Below are 18,012 nucleotides of genomic sequence, written 5' to 3' on the forward strand. Positions count from 1 at the left end.
AGGCACAGCCTGGAGTCAACAGAGGTGGGGAGCACGTCACTGAGGGTCACAGGGCCCTGGGTGTCCCTGAGGGGTGGTGTAAGTGTCCTGCCTTGCTGCCTCTGTCCCTCCCCCTCTCTGCACAGCTGTGGCCACCTGAGCCCCACTTGTGAGACCAGAAGGCTCCAGGCTCTAGGACCAATCCTGCCCCAGCTGAGGGTTTAAGGAGTTCCGGGGGCAGGTAAGGGGGTGGGCTTGGATCTGGAGTCTGGCCTGGTTTTGAGTCCCGCCCCCTGACTCACCGCCGGACCCGAGCGGCACCTCACCCCCACCCCCGTTCTCTGGGCCTCGGGTTCCTCATCCTCCAACAGGGTGAGGGGCCTGCAGGGACCACACTTGGGCTCCCACCGGGCATGAGGGTGGGGGGATCTGCAGGAGCTCAGTGGACATTTGTTCCCATGCCATCTGTGACCCCGCAGTGCCTGACTCCAAGTCAGTGCCCAGTAAATATCGATTAACCTGGTGAGATGATGAAATGAGCTAATGTTTGTGTCTGGGCCACATGGCACCGAAATCTAAAATGATGTTGGGAAATTGAACAACCAGGGAGCCAGCTGGGTGGAGGCATTGGGGGTTTGGCTGTCAGTCTTCAAGGAGAACTTCTTGGAAGAGGCAGGCCTTGGGCTGGGTAGGACTTAGATAGAGGACGGAAGGCGTGCTAGGAGGCGGGGACTGCACGTGCACAGGCAGGGAGGTGGGAAGGGGAGGGGTCAGGGTGAGCCCTCTCTCCTGTGAGCTCCTGCCGGTGGTGTGATGGGTAAGAGTTTGGGTTTTGGAATCAGACAGACCTGGATATAACTTGCTTTTGGTGCGACCTTGGACAAGTCCCTCTAGCACTCAGCACCTCGGCGTTACCAGCTGTGAAGTGGGGGTAACGACACTCTGTCCTCACAGGGTTGTTGTGAGGCTGGCGCCGGGTATTGTGTGTGTGTGTGTGTGTGTGTGTGTGTGTGTGTGTGTGCGCGTGTGTGTGTGTGTGCGTGTTTAGGTGGGGGGATCCCAGCACAGTGTTGGGCTCCCAAGGGACTCTGGGTAACAGGGGCTCCCTTCCCTCTGTCAGCTCATCCAAGTCACCTGCTGTCCCCAGGGGTGGCCTCCCCACCTGGTCACATGTGACATGTGGTCCCAGCAGGGAGCAGGGACCTGGGTAGGGGCATGGACACGTCACTCCTCTCAGGGAACCAGGCTGTGAAACACAGACCTTAGAACATCAGAGCTTGGAGGCCCCTCCAGCCCCTTTGTCCTGTAGGAACCTGACATAGAGAGGTTAAGGGAGTGGCCCAAAGTCACCCAGCCCCCAAAGAAGGCCCCCCGGTGCTCTGCTCTGTAACCAGCCTGGGGGAGGGTCCTCTGTCTACAAACCCCTGAACTGAGTGACTCAGGGGTCAAGGGTTCCTCTTGTCCCTTCGTCCTCCCTCTGCCCTCACATCCACCTGTTCCCTGGGCTGAAAAGTGCTGGAAATGGGATCTGGGGGCTCCTTGGGGGTTGAGGCCAGTGATCTGTAGACCTGACTGGCAGAGGCCTGGGTCTGTGCTGGGAAGGGAAGGGTTAAGCCTTGAGCAGCCCTTCCTGGTTGGTGTGTAACTTGCAACTTCTAAAGGCCATCAGGACCCCCAAGGAGCAAATGTTTTCTGAGTTAATGACACTGCAGCAGATTAAGGAGGAGCCCATCTTCCAGACAGCATGAAAGAAAAGCCATCCCTTATCCAGAACGGCCCAGCTGGCAGCTGGAATAACTTTCCAGAGATCTGGGTGGAGAAGGAGTCCTCTCTTTCCTGCCATAAGCAATTTTTGCCCAGGACCTGGGGGAATGCAGGATACCAGGTACCAGGCTGGGAGGACATTGAGATAGTCTGAGGCTCAGTTCAACATGAAAAATATCTTCCAGTCCTAGTGGGCCACAAAAAGACAATCATTGGCCTCATTGGGCTGTAGTATATTAAAGGTTGGCTTAGGCAGGGAAGCTGTCTCCTTTCATATTTAGCAAGGTGAGCCTCTGGGGGCCCAGCACAGATAACCCCACATTAGAGTTATCTAAGCTTTCTCCTCCTCAGGTGTGTGTTCCAAAGGCCTAAGTGCTTAGAACATGTACTGTACTCGGGGGTGGGAGACAGGGGTCCATGTCGTGCCTCTGGGACTTTGGAAAAGAGGCTTTCCTAATGAGGACCACAACTCCCATTGGTTGAGCCTCTACTATATGTCCACCTGTGCCAGAAGCTTCCATCCAACCTCTCACTTATCTTTACAACAGACAGCTGTCTTTGTGTCCATTCTATACACAAGAGGGAAGGCTCAGAGATATGGGAAAAAGACACAGGTCCAGCTCACCCAGAGGCAGGATGGGATTCAAGGCCAGGTGTCTGCTCCCAAAGCTCATGCTCCTCTCTCTTGTATGATATACGACCCCGGTGCTTCAGTTTTGTCATCTGTAAAATGGGAGCACTATACTCTGTATACTTCACAGAGGGTTGGATAGTGCTAGTGAAATGATGGATGAGAAATACACCATGCATGTGGGAGGGGTGTTGGACACAAACATACATGTGCACACACACACATGCACGCACACATGCTCACATGCAGAAGTTTGACCACCCAGGATCCTGGTTACTAATTGATGACGATCCAGGAAAAAGATCTCAAACTCGATGGGTTTTCTAAATCACAGAGCCTTAACTATTTACCTTCCATTCTCAGGTTACTTTAACATCTAAAAGGTGAAAATTCCCTGATACTCAGCTTATGAGCATATCAATTCCACAGTATGGATTATCAGCCTTAACAATGCTTACATTTTTCACCCAGCCATTCTACCATCAGAAAACACAATGAAGGCTGAGTATCCAGGTTTACTAATAAGGATGATTATTGCAACGTTGAAGATGATAGTCGACAATTGGAAACAACCCAAGTGTCCAAGAGGGGAATAGATGGGTAAACTATGATGGAATATTATGCAGCCAATAACAGTCATGGCTGTGAAGCATATTTGATGACACGGGGATAAAGCAGAGAACCCACAGCTACCTATACAACAAGCTCCCCATAGAGGCGTCTCTGCAGGTAAAATGACCAGTGATTTCGGGTTTCTTCTGTTTATTTTTCTGCACTAAAGCAAAGTAGGTTATAAAAAGCAATCAATAAAATGCACCTCCAAGCCTGACCTTTGCAATTATACAACGTGGATTGTGGAGAATACCTGGTGTGCTCTGTGGCCTGGAGTCCTCCTCTTGCCCCCGTGTGTTCTAACCCCAGGACATCCCTAGAGACCTTTGCCTCGCACTCAGACCCAGCCTGCTCTCCCCTGCATTCTCCAGTCTCCTTTCCAGTGTTTTCCAGGCTCCACATGTTTCTTCTTGCTGGTGTCAGTGTTTCTGCCTCTAGCAGTCTCCCACCCCTCCTAACGTCCTGCCCCTGCCCCTCAGTGGGTGAAGAACCAGATCACAGGGCGTGTCTGCAGTAGGAGTCTCTGCTCTCTGGCTGAGAATGTGAAGGGAACACTTCTGATTCAAATAGCAATAATTAATAATAATTACTCTTATTATTTGTGCTCTGGAACATGACCCCGGGGTTTGCATTTTGGTAGCTTCTGTGTGTTTTGAATTTGTTGTTTGGCTCCAGATCACCGAAGCTGCCAGATACCCAACTTTTGGATACGTGAGATGTGGCTGAGTGTAAATATGCAGCTGCGGCGAAGACCTGTATATTCACTCATTCAACCAACTAGGAAAAATTCTGAGCCCCTACTCAGTGTCAAGCATAGTTGTGGACACGGGGCACAGGCCCCTGTGCTCAAAGTTGCGGGGAGACAATAAGTAAATAAACAGGTATGGGTAAGGGCTGTGAAGAAACCAACCAGAGTGATGGGTGAGAGAGCAATGGTGTGAGGGCAGGGTGGGAGGAGTGGCAAGGCTGGTTGGGGAGCCAGGGCTGGGGGGTGTGATCTGTGGGTAGAGGGAGGGCGAGAACTATGGGGCTGTGAGTGTGGTCACTTCCACCTGAATGGCAGAAGCTTCCTCTTCCCTGAGAGCCCAGACCACACAGGGATCTCTGGGTGCAGCCAGGGGAATCCCAGAACAGAGATGGCCTCAATCTCAGGTCAGCCCCACTCAGAGGCCAGGGCAGGGCTGGCCAGCTGCCCTCTCCCTTCTAAACCCACTGATGCCTCTGCTCCCCCAGATCCCTACCCAGCCCCGGAGGTTCCACTGCCTGAGACTGTCTCTGTGTCTGGGTGGAGAATTGCACTGAAGTCTGTATGTCTGCGTGTGCATGAATTTATGGCCTATGTGCCTATGGCAGAGCCGTGTGCATGCACCTGTGTGTTTCTGCACCTGCTCCAATGTGTGGACATGCATGGACTTGCATGTGCGGCATGGGATCCTGAGCCTAGGTGTGTCTGAGTGTTCGTGATCATGTGTATGTGCGTTTGTGTGTGGCCGTGCACCCTCATCCATTTGTGTATCTTTCTGTGCTCACACTTTCTTCCATGTGCCTGTGTTTCCATACCTGTCTGTTGTGAATATGTTTCTGAGTGTTCTATAGGCGGGTTCTCTGTGGCTGCAGAGCTGTGTTTCTTTCAGTATCCATTTCTGGGTCTATAAACAGGTGTGTATTTGTGTGTCTGTTTGTGTTTCTGCTCTATGTCTATTTCTGATGTCTGTGTGTTTGTGTTTATGTTTTGTCACCAGTTTTTATCAATGTGCATATCTATGTCTGTGTCAATAGGTTTGGGTCTGGGGGTTTACCTGGGCCCAGGTGGTGTTGTGCTTATGCCCGTGTGACTAGATGTTTCTGATCACCTGTGTGTGAGTTGTCTGAGTATCTACGTCTGTCTCTTTGTGGCTCTGACCCTCTGTATGTGTCTGAGTGTCTGTCTGTATAGTGTTGGTTCGTGGATCTTTCTGTTGAACTATTTATCTCTCTGTTTCTGTGTTTCTCTCTGTAGGCATGTGCCTGTATATTTCTTGCTCTGAATGTGGGTATGTATCCAGGTGCCCACGTAGGTCTGTGTCTGCCACTCCCTCAGGCCAGTAAAGAAGCTCCTTTCTCCCATCTTGTGGCTTTGGAAGAGATGCTCCCTGTGAGATAGGCAATGACAGGCTCAGGAGGGCTAAACTCTTGGGAGCTAAGCCCTGCACCTCCAGACGGTTCTTTGCTCTTGAACTAATTGGGTGAATAGAACGCTACATTCAACAACTGCAGATTTCACATTATTTTTAAGTGCACATGGAATGTTCACCAAGAGAGACCATGTGCTGGGCTATGAAACACATATCAATCAGTTTAAAAGAATTGAAATCATGCAGGGTATATTTTTGTTGATTGCAGTGGAATTAAATTAGGAGTCAATGACAATAATGCATCTGGAAACCTCACACGTATTTGGAAATTAAACAACATATGTCTAAATAACCTGTGGGTCAATGAAGAAATCACAAGAAAGGTTAAAAAAACATTTTGAATTGAATTAGAAGAAAACATTAACATTTCAAAACTTGTGGGATGTAAATAAAAGAGTCCTGAGAGTGAATTATAGAGGTTAAAAGTCTTGTATTAGAAAAGAAGAAAAGTTTAAAATCAATGATCTAAGTGTCTTAAGAAGCTAGGAAAAGAAGAACAGAAGCCAATATAATAGAACACAGAGAAACAATTCAAAATACCAAAAAAGCCAGAAACTGATTCTCTAAAAAGATTAATAAAATGAATAAGTCCCTAGCTGGGAAAAAAAGAGGAGAAAGTAAAAGTTTTTAACATCAGCAGTGGTAAAGGAGGCATCACTAAGATAGTGCAGTCCTTAAAATGGTAATAAGAGAATATTATAAATAACTTTATGCAAATAAATTCAACAACTTCAAAGAACTGGGCAAATTTCTTTAAAACACAACTTATCAAAACTAATAGAAGGGGACTTCCCTGGTGGTCCAGTGGTTAAGAATCTGACTTCCAAAGTAGGGGATGCGGGTTCGATCCCTGGTCAGGGAACTAGGATCCCACATGGCACAGGGCAACTAAGCCTGTGCACCACAAGTAGAGCGCCCACACGCCGCAACTACTGAGCTTGTGCGCTCTGGAGCCTGCGCACCACAGCTAAAGAGAAGCCCTTGTGTTGCAACTAGAGAAGCCTGCACACTGCGACGAAAAGACCCCTGCATGCTGCAACGGAGATCCCGCATGCAGCAACAAAGGTCCCACATGCCACAACTAGGATCTGACGCAGCCAAATAAATAAATAAATAAAAATAAAAAAAAATTGGTTCCAAAAAATGAAAAGACAATTTGTAAACAACAACAACAACAAAAACTAACAGAAGAAGAAATAGAAGCCCTGAATAACCCTATGTCTATTAAAGAAATTGAATTTATAATAGAAAACTTTTTCGCAATGAAAGCTCCAGGCTTGAATGGCTTCACCTTTGAATTCTTGCTAACATTTAAGGGAAAAATAATACTAACCTTACACATATTCTTTCAGATAATAGAAGAAGCAGGAACACTTCCCAGCTGGTATGAGGACATTATAACCTTGATACAAAACTTGAAAAGGACATTAGAAAAAAGAGAAAAATAAGAAACCAATATAACTCAAGAATATTGATGTAAAAATTAATAAATAGCTGCAAATTGAATTCAGAAATATGTAAAAAGGATAATATATATATCATGACCAAGTGGAATTTGTCTCAGGAAAGCAAGGTTGGTTCAATATTTGAAAATCAATCAAGTGAATTTACCACATTAACAGAATAAAGGGGGGAAAAAAAGGATCAACTTTTTTTTTTTTTTTTTTGGCCGAGCGGCTTGTGGGATGATCCCCAATCAGGGATTGAACTCAGGCTGTGGCAGCAAAAGCCCGGAATCTTAACCACTAGGCCACCAGGGAACTCCCAAGGATCATCTTAATAGATGCTGAAAATGCACCTGAGAAAAGTCAACATCCCTTCATGAAAAAAAAAAAAAAAAACTCAACAAACTAAGAATAGAAGGGAATTTCCTTAACCCTATAAAAGACACCTATGAAAAATCTATAGCTAACATTATTCTTAGTAATTAAAGACTGAATACTTCACTCTTTTTTTTTAAGTTTTGAATTTTAGTTTACTTTTTTATATAGCAGGTTCTTATTAGTTATCTATTTTATACATATTGGTGTATATAAGACTGAATACATCACTCTTATCAGGAACTATTCAAGGATGTTCATTTAAACCACTTCTAATCAATATTTTACTGGAGGTTCTAGTCACTTTAATAAGGCAAGAAAGAAATAAAAGGCTTAAAGTTTGGAAATGATAAAGTAAAATGCTCATTCAGAAACAACATAATTGTTTTTTTAAGAAATCCCAAGGAATCTACAAAAAACGAACTAGAATAATAACAGAATGTAGCAAGGTTTTAAGTTATAATGAATGTACACAATTCAACTGATATAATAGCAATAAAAAATGGTTAAATGAAATTTTAAAAATGCAATACCAAATATTGATAAAAATATTTAGGAATAATTTTTTTTAAATGTGCAAGACTCTGATGCTGAAATCTGTAAGACATAGCAGAGGTAAATTAGAGAAGATTATGGAAATGGAAAGACATATCATGTTCATGGCTTGAGAGAATCAATATTATTAAAGATGCCAATCCTCACAAACTTGATCCACAGATTCAATCCAAATATCTAGCTTTTAGAATAAGCTGGTTTTGAAAGGTATACAGAAATGTAAAAGACCTATAAAACCCCCCAAAAAAGGATCATCGAACTTAGAGAACACACACTGCTTGTTTTCAAAACTAACTCTAACGCTATCATGGCCAAGACAGAATTGGAATGGACAAGTAGATCAATGGAGTAGAACAGAGGCATCAGCAATAGACCCACACAAATAATCAATCTATTTTAGACAATAATTATAAAGTAATTCAATTGGAAAAAGAATAGTGTTTTCAATAAATGATGCTATACCAAATGGATAGCCATATAGAGAAATAGTAAATCCAGACCCCTACCTAACACCATACCGTACTCAAAAATTAATTTGAGGTGGATCATAGATCTAAAGGTAAATGCTAACACTATAAACCTTATAAATTTAAAAAATGAATAATATATTTGAGACTTTGGGGTAGGAAAGATAGGACTCAAAAAAGCACTAACAAAAACAATGATGAAATGCACTTCATCAAAATTAAAACTTTTTGCTCTTCAAAAGATCCTGCTGAGAAAAATGAAAACACAGGTCACAAACTGGGAGGAAATAGTCACAACACATATATCTGAACACGGATTTTTATGTAAAATATATAAAGAACTACAAATCAATGAAAACACAACTCAATAAAACATGGGTAAACTGCTTGAACAGCAACTTCACACAAAAAGAGATATGAATGGCCAATAAAATGCTAAATGTTATTAATTATCAGGGATATGTAAATTGAAAATACCTTGAGATAGCAGTCAGGCTAAAATTAAAAGGTCTGACAATACCAAGCGTTGGTGAGGATGCGGGACAACAGAAATTCTCATACATTGTTTCTGGGAGTGTAAACGGGTACAGCTGTTTTGGAAAATAATTTAGCAGTTTCTTATGAAGTTAAATAAACAACTACCCTATAGCCTGACAACTTTGCTTCTAAAAGTCCTGAAAACTCTCGTCCACAAATAGACTTCTACAAATATTTTCATAACATCTTTATTTATAATAATCCAAACCTAACTCAGTTGTCCATCTTTGGGTGAATAGATAAACAAATTGTGGCACATGCATAAAATGGACATTTATGGAGTGAAAACAAAGAACAAACTATGAATAAAGATAGCAACATATACAAATCTCAAAAACTTTTGTGTTGTGTGAAAACCAGAAACCTACACTATGGTTCCACCTATATGAAATTCTAGAACATGCAAAACAAATCCACAGTGTCGGAAATTAGATCAATGGTTGCCAGGGGCTGGGGAAAGAGGATTGGTTCCAATAGAGGAGAAGAGACATTATTGATGTAATGAAACGTGGTATATTTTAATGGTATGTTGGTTAGATGGGTGTGTACACAATTTCTAGGGAATAAACTAGGGAAAGGAGCACCATTCACTTGCAAATCGATCTAGGTGGAGCTGACACCTAGACTCCACCCCACCCTTCCTTCAGCCCATCACAGCCCCGCCCTCCCTGAGTATCTCTCAAATCTGGATTACTCTGTCCATCCGCTGCTGCTGTCATCGAGGGATCAGTGCTGAGTTTGGGTTCCTCCAAAACAGCAGCTGGTTTATGTGGGATGTGATCCCAGGATGCACAGTGAGGTGGAGACAGAGGCAGGAGGGAGGAAAGCCCTAAAGGCTGAATCAGAGAGCAGGTCACACTGTGGGCTCAGCCCTGCTGGGCACCCTCTGAGGAAGTGTTAGGACATGCCTCAGACTTGTCCCTCAAAGGAAAGCTGAGTGATCTATTTATCACCCATCCCTCCCTGGTTGAGAGGTGCCTCTGGGACGTTAAATCCCTGGCTCTTTGGGCCTACCCTGCCCAGGGCTGGTCATGCCCCCACGACACTGGAGAACCCCTGGTTGGAACAGCAGAAGGAAGCAGGGCCTGAGGAGGGAGTGGCCAGCACTCTGGGAACCAGCCAGCACAGGTGCAGATGAGCCCAGAGCTGGTGAGGAGACTGAGTATCAATAACGTCTGCTTCAGCCATCATCCTCACCTGATGCTCCCTCGTGCCCTTCCTGCCCACCCACCAAGGCAGCAAGAATGGGCTTCCCAAAAGACAAACCTGACCACATCAAACTTCTGCCTACAACAGTTCAATTGCAACTCTTGGCTTTGGGGGCATGGCATCCCAGACAGCATGTGATTTGACTGCTCTGACACCTTACCCCAGCTGACCTGTATAAGAGTTGCTTTTCAGCTCTTAAGACTTGCTGAAATTTGAACCTTGGCCTGCCCAGTGAACCAGATGGCCACTCCCCCTCCTCCCTCCCTCCCTCCCTCTTCCAGGGTGGTAGGCACCCCTGATGATCACTCCCAATGATCCTGGCCTCTTGGTATTCACTTCCCTTGAGTGCTGGCTGGACTTAGTGACTCAATTCTATGTTTAGGATGACCTCGTGTACTATGGATGGTGGAACAAACAAGAAGGGAGTCTAGAACATTGACAAAATTGTGCATGAAGCCACCATAGAAGCCCAGGAACTCTTATATTCAGAATTCTCTTACATGAGAGAAACAAACATCTTCAATTTTTTTAAGCCACTGTCTTAGAGATTTCCATCAGTATCTGAATTTATTGCTAGCAGGTAACACTGAGGCAGGGTCAAAGATGGAAAAGATAAAGCAAAACCCCCAATTTATACATGGAATCTTAACGGAGCAAGGGAGAAGATCTATGTTTCCTCATGACTCCAAGGATCTCTGACTACAACCCAGGCTGGATGGGTAGGTGTTTAGAGAATATGGAGCAGTAGGAAATGTCAGCCGAGGTGAGAGCCTTGAACATTCCACACACGCCACCCCCGCAGGCCTTGCTTACCTTCAGCCTCTTCTCTGCCTCCTAGAGCTGCCCAGAATGTGGGAGGCACATGGTCAAGTATGAACAGCCAGGGAGGGAGTCAACCGATGCCAACAGATAGAGTGAGACCTGCCTGGTATAATTTTAAATGTGGAAAAGTTCCTAGTGGTTTTCTAGTACAACCATCTCTTTGATGCTTCAATTCCTTCAACAACCACCAACACACAATAACATTATCATCACTAATAACATCTCCATCAGCATCATCACCATCCTCTTCACCTTTATCATCATCACTTTCATTACAATCATCATCATCATTACCATCACCACCACCACTGACATCATTACCACCATTTACTGAGGACGCAGTGCTGGTTGCTTTACATACTTGGTTACACGAAATTTTCACAACAATGCAATGATATGATCCTGACTTACAGATAGGGGAACTGAGGCTGGCAAAGGTGAAGTGGCCCAAGGCAGCACAGATAATAGAAGAGGGAGGGTTTAATCCAGGTCTTTTAGTCATAGAGGCTAATTGTCCACTACTTTGCAGCCCTGAAAGTTGATCTGTGCTTATACACCTCCACCAGCAAGCATGGTCCAACTTTGGTCAGAACTGACAGAAGGGTCTTTGTCTTTGCAAAGTGAAACCAGCTTCCTTGTTGGCCTCATTCACATTCCTGGTTCTTTGGGGCCCCCAGAATAGTACCAACTTCTGGTCCATATGACAACCCTTCCGAAGCTGGAGGGCAGCACTGTGTCCACCTGAGAATCTTTTTAGGATGAATGTCTTGTTCCTTCAACAGTTTCTGTGTAAGTGACCACCTCTCATGCCTTCCTATACCCCACCCACATCCAAGTCACTGCAATCTCTCACCTGGACTTATGCAATTCCTCCAACTAGTCTCCATGATTCTACCTGACCACTCTGTACTAGAACCCTCATCTCTGGTCCCTTTCCAGTCCTCATTTTTCTTCATAGAACACATCACTACTTGATCTATGTCTATATCTCATATATATTATATATACATACATTATAATGTTATTATATATATTATGTATATATAACATATATATACATACATTATATATAAGATGTTATTAATCATCCAGGATTTGTAAATTGAAAATATCATGAGATAGCAGTCATGGCTAAAATTAAAGACCCTGACAATACCAAGTGTTGATGAGGATGCAAGGTGACTGGAATTCTCATACATTGCTTCTTGGAGTGTTACATAGTATACCTATTTTGGAAAACAGTTTGGCAGTTTCTATATACAACCAACCTATAACCCAGCAACTTCACTTAGAAGTACCTACCAAAAAGTACTGAAAATTTTTATATAGAGAGATTTAGACATATATATTTATTTATATATACATTTATATAATATATTATATATTATATAATGCATAAATATTTAATATATTTTAATATACTATATATATAAAATCTAATATTTCATGGATATAAACTCCATGAGAACAGGGACTTTGTCGATCTTCTTCACCTCTCTGTCTCCAGTGCCTACGAGAGAATCTAGAACATAAGAGCAAACTAAGAAAACTAGCAAATTAATTTATTTATTCATGTGACCTTGTTTCCATGCCCTTTTCAGTCTGGAGGCACTTAGACAAAGTTCAGCTTATCTACAACCCTCTAGGTTTGTTTCTCAGAAGGGCGCATAAGTCTCAGCCTCCCAGTTAAGCCAGACTCTCACCTCCCTTCTTCTAGACTCCATGCCTCTATTAACATGTCCAGGCAGTAAGGTACACAGAAGAGTGTTGGCTTCAGAGTCAGATAAACCAAAATTCAAATCTCAGCTCTCCACTTACTAGCTCTGTGACTTTTAGCTTTCTGAGCTTCAGTTTTCTCTTGCTAATAATGCCAATCTTGAAAGTGTGCTGGGAGGAGAAACCTCATGTGAGTACCTAATACATAGTAAACACTCGATTTCTATGGGTTCACATTGAGCTCCCTGTCAGCTCCCATCAAGGCCTGTCTCTCTCCTCTGTACCTAAGCCATTGATTTGCTTTTCTCATCTCAGCTCAGAAATTTGCACTGCCTGCTAAACTCACATTTACATATGGAATCCCTCCCTGTGAGTCTCCCTCAGCAGCTCTAGCCTATGGGGACCTTCTTCCTACCCTGGTTCTGCCATCCAAAGTGCTTTCTCTTCCTCCAAGACCCTGTCATCTGAAATCTGAAGCAAAGCTAACATTTATAATGCTGAGGGTCCCCCCCTGCCCTGCACCCGCCTCGACTACAGTTCTCCCGAGTGGCAGGAGCTGTAGTTGACATTCAGTAGACGCCCTCCCAGAGCTGAAGAGAGCCCAGCACAGAGGACTCGCCAGGATTATGGGCTGGTGGAAAGTGATGGCGTCAATAGGAGGAGCTGGGGGGTTGACAGCTCAGGGAGTGGCAGGGCTGGCTGAGGATGAGCCCCTATCATCCTAGCCTGAGGCATTGGCATCACGTGGACCCGGGCCAAATGGCAGCTCTGCCGTTTACAGCCAGCTGATGACTTAGGGCGAGTCCCCTCCCCTCTCTGAGGCTCCGTCTCCTCCTCTGTCCAGTGGAGATGATAGCTCCCACGCCCTCTCCATCGCTGCAGGCAATGGAGACCGTGCGTGTGGATGCGCTGTGGAGGGGCTGGCACACTCACCATCTGCAAGGCAGGTGATGTCACAGGTGAGGTCTGGGTGGCCTTGAGGTCACGGTGCTGTGTAGAGCTGTGGGTAAGAGTGTGGGCTCTGGAGTAGACCTGGGTTTGAATCCTGGCTCTGCTACCTCCTGCTGTGTGACAGAGGCAAATGGCTCACCCTCTCTGAGCCTCCCCTTTCCCCCTCGGTGTCATCATTTCCCTGTCAGAGGGTTGTCGGGAGCATAACTTTACGACTTCAGCTTGCCAGCCCTGCTAGAGGCTCCGTCGCTGTCAGCTGCCCCCTCCCGCCCCCCTCCCAGTGAGGGTCCCACCTGGGAGCACGTCGCTGATGGGGCAGCCTGGGCGGGGAGGCCAGAGAGCAGAGGAGGCAGCAGGGACATGCCCAGGTGCACGTGTGTGCACGGAGCCCCAGGCGTGCCCACCTTCTTTACAGAGAGGTGGCGGCTCTGGGGCCCGGCTGGTGCTGACTAGCAGACAGGCACCCCCAGGCCTGGTCACACTGAACTCTGCAGAGCTGGGACAGGCATTTGCTCCCTGAGCAGGAAGGACATGTTGACTCGGTGGAACAAGTGCTGGGCAGCCCTCCCCCTCTTTCCAGTTTCCTGCAGCTTCTCTGCAGAGGTCGCGGCCCCCATCACCCTGCCCAACCCGCCCAGGACATGGGCCCAGGACTCACTCAGCACTGCCAGGATGACCTGCACACTCGGCGGTTTCCTATATGGGGACAGATCTGACCAGACCCTCCGCACTCTTGCCTGGCCCGTGTCTGTGATGCATGCGTGAGCCTTCAAGGGAGGCTTAGAGGTCAACCAGATGGGGGAGGGGTCAATCAGAAATGAACAGAATAATTTCCTAATAGAGTTGGAAGATCTTTTAACCAAATTGTTGTAGAGGCAGTCAGTTTTATTGAAGTATAATTTGCATAAAACAAAGCTTTTTTAAAGCGAATGGTTCAATGAATTCGGCCAAATGTATAGAGTCCTATAGCCACCACCTCAGTCAAGATGTAGAATATTTCCATCATCTTATGAAATTCCCTCACCTCCCTTTGAAGTGCATCTTCTCCTCTCATCTCCAGCCCTTGGAAATCACTGGCTTGATTTCTGTCTCTATAGTTTTGCTTTCTCCAGAATAACGTATCAATGTATATAGCCTTTTGTGTCTGGTCTCTTCCACTTAGTGTAATGCTTTTGAGATTTATCCATGACGATCTGTGTATCAGCAGTTCATTCCTTTTTATGGCTGGCTGGTATTCTGTTCTACGGATATACCATATTTTGTTTATTCATTTGTCAGTCTATGACTGTTATGAATGGAGCTGTTATGAAATTCGCATACAAGTCTGTGTGTAGACACATTTTTTCCCTTGGTAAATGCCTAGGAGCAGAATTACTGGGTTGTATGGAAAAATGTGTGCTGAACTGTGTAAGAAACTGCCAAACAGTTTTTCAAAGCAGCTGTCCCATTTTGCACACCCACTAGCAATGAATAAAATTTCTGGTGGCTCTGCATCTTCTCCTTGATATTGTAGTCTCCTTCATTTTGGCCATGCTAGTGGGTATGTAACGGTGTCTCATTGTGGTTATAACTTGCATTTCCCCAATGACTAATAATGTTAAGGATCCTTCAGGTGCTTATTTGCCATCTGTATGTCTTTTTCAGTGAAGTATCTGTTCAAAACTTTTGCCCATTGCTAACTGATGTTTATTTTCTTATTATTGAGTTGTAACAGTTTTATATATATGAGTTTTTATATATTATGCAAGACTTTTATATATTTTATCAGATGCTTGATTTGGAAACAGCTTCTCCTAGTGTGTGGCTTTCATTTCCTTGAGTATGTCTTTCAAATAGCCAATATTTAAAAATTGTGATGATGTCTAATTTTTTTTTCCTTTTAAGGTTTGTGTGTTTTTGTCCTAAGAAATATTTACCTGACTCAAGATTACAAAGATTTCTCCTACATTTTCTTCTAGAAATGTTATAGTTTTAACTCTTATGTTTAGGTCTGTGATTTATTTAGAGTCAATTTGTGTGTGTGTGTGTGGTGAATGAAGTGGAATGGATATAGGTTGTTTTTTTTTTTTGCACATGGCTATCCAATTGCTCCAGCACCATTTGTTGAAATGAATATTCTTTCTCTTTGAATTACATTGTCATCTCTGCTGAAAATCAGTTGGCCTGTATGTGTGGATCTATTTCTGAACCCTATTCTGCTCCATTGACCTCTATGTCTAATACACCAACACGCACTGTCATCACTTGCTATAGGTTTATAGTAAGTCTTAAAATAGGGTAGTAAGAGTCCAACTTTATTCTTCTCTTTCAAAATGGTTTTGGCTCTTCTGGGTCCTCTGCTTTTTCATATGAATTTTAAAACCAGTTTGTCAATTTCATTAAAAATCCTCCTGGGATTTTGATTTGTATTGCATTGAATCTATAGATCAATTCTGGGAGGATTGTCATCTTAACAATACTGAATCTTCCCACCCATGAACATGATATATCTTTTTATTTACTTAGGTCTTTTAAAACTTTTCTTAACAATGTGACAATCCTTTTATTTGGGGTGTTGGACTAATTACAATTTTTAAAAACAGATTTATTGAGGCATAGTTTGTAGAAAAATTCACCTTTTTATTTTACCATTTTATGAATTTTGGCAAGTGCATATAGCTGTGAAACCACTACCATAATCAATATATAGAACCATTTATCATTCTAAAAAGTTCCCTTATGTTCTTTTGTAGCCAACCTCCTTCCCTTACCCTCAGCCCCTGACAACCACTAATCTTTTCTCTGTTCCCCTAATTTTGCCTTGTCGTGGAGTTACTTAAATGGTTAAATTTAAACATGCCATCTTGCTTTTTGTTTTCTTTTTGTTATATCTGTTCTTTGTTGTTTCTCTTTTCCTGCCTTCTTTTGGATCAATTGATTATTAGAAATACCTCTTTTATTTTTACAGTGGTTGCTCTAGCATTTACAATACCCATCTTTAGCTTATCACAGTGTACCTTTGTATAATATACTTCTTAACCTGTAGTGTAATAATATAATGGGGTACATATATCTTTTCAAATTAGTGCCTTTGTTTTCTTCAGAAAACCACCCAGGAGTAGAATTCCTGGGTCATATGGTAGTTCTATTTTTAACTTTTTGAGGAACCTCCATACTGTTTTCCATAGCGGTTGTATTGATTTACATTCCCATAAACAGTGCATGAGGGTTCTCTTTTCTCCACATCTTTGTCAGCTCTTGTTATTTGTTGTCTTTTTGAGGATAGTCTTTTGACAGGTATGAGGTGATATCTCGTTGTGGTTTTGATTTGCATTTCCCTGATGATTACTGATGTTGAGCAACTTCTCATGTGTCTGTTGGCCATCTGTAGTCTTCTTTGGAAAAATGTTTATGGCATATAATTCATTTTATACATTGTTGGATTTGATGTCTAATATTTTTTGAGGATTTTTGTGGCTATGTTCATGAGAGATATTACCTGTAGTTTTCCTTTCTTGTAATGTTTTTATCTGTATTTGATATTAGAATAATTTTGGCCTCATCATGGTATTTTTATTTTGTATTTAATGTCATACTAAGTGAAGAAAAAATTAAGATATTTCATTATTAGCATAAATTTTACTGTTCACGTTTATATTGTATAATGCTAATTTGTATAATGCAAATATAGGAACATCTAACTCATATGTAGGATCTTTGAAATTACACAATTTGTATTTTGTAGCTCATCATAAACATGTATTTCATTCTTACCAGAACGGTGGAAGCACTACACAAAGCTAACTGAGCGGTGCTTATTTTATTCTTATTACGCACACATTCTACCAAAACTCTCTGCATTCAGCTTATTGATGAGAAGGAAAGGCTGAAAAGCAAAGGAATCCCCTACTTTCCCTTTGCTTCTGTGTCATCATTTTCGGCATAACTGGTTGTCTAATGCAAGGAAGTAACACAAGTGAAAAAGGATGTCTAGGATTTCTTGGTCATTCATGTTTCTTAGAAGGCCATGACTTTCTTTCTGCCTTTGAATCAAGTTCTGGTTCCATTGTGTGCTGGGTAACTTTATGTGTCAACTTGACTGGGCTAAGGGATGCCCAGATAGCTGGTAAAGCATTACTTCTGGGTGTGTCTGTGAGGGTGTTTCTGGAAGAGATCAGCATTTGAATCAGTAGACTGAGTAGAGAAGATCCACCCTCACCAGTGTGGGCTGGCGTCATCCAATCCAGGGAGGGCCCAGATAGGACAAGAAGGTGGGGGAAGGGCAAATTCTCTCTCTCTTCTTGAGCTGAGACATCCATCTTCTCCTGCCCGTGAACATAGGAGTTCCTGGTTCTCAGGCCTGGGACTCCAGGACTAACACCAGTGCCCCCACTTCTTAGGCCTTTGGACTCAGCTGGAATTATACCACCAGCTTTCCAGCTTGCAGACAGCATATCATGGTATATTTCAGCTTCAATATTGTGTGAACCGATTCCCATGATAAATCTTCTTTTGTAGATCTATATATCCTATTGGTTCTGTTTCTCTAGTGAATCCTAATACCCAATGAAAAGCATGGTTTTCTTGGAGCTGTCAGTGCCCCCACTGAGTCATAGATGTAACATACTTACTTTGTACTGATGTTAACAATTGTAATAAAATATACATAAGATAAAATTTATCGTTTCAACCATTGTTAAGTGTACAGTTCACTGACATTAAATACACTTACATTTGTTGTGTAACCATCACCACCATCCACCTCCAGAACTTCCATCTTCCCAGACTAAAACTTT

The sequence above is a fragment of the Balaenoptera acutorostrata genome, chromosome 1 (genome assembly GCF_949987535.1).
Source record: "Balaenoptera acutorostrata chromosome 1, mBalAcu1.1, whole genome shotgun sequence".
NCBI lineage: Eukaryota > Metazoa > Chordata > Mammalia > Artiodactyla > Balaenopteridae > Balaenoptera > Balaenoptera acutorostrata.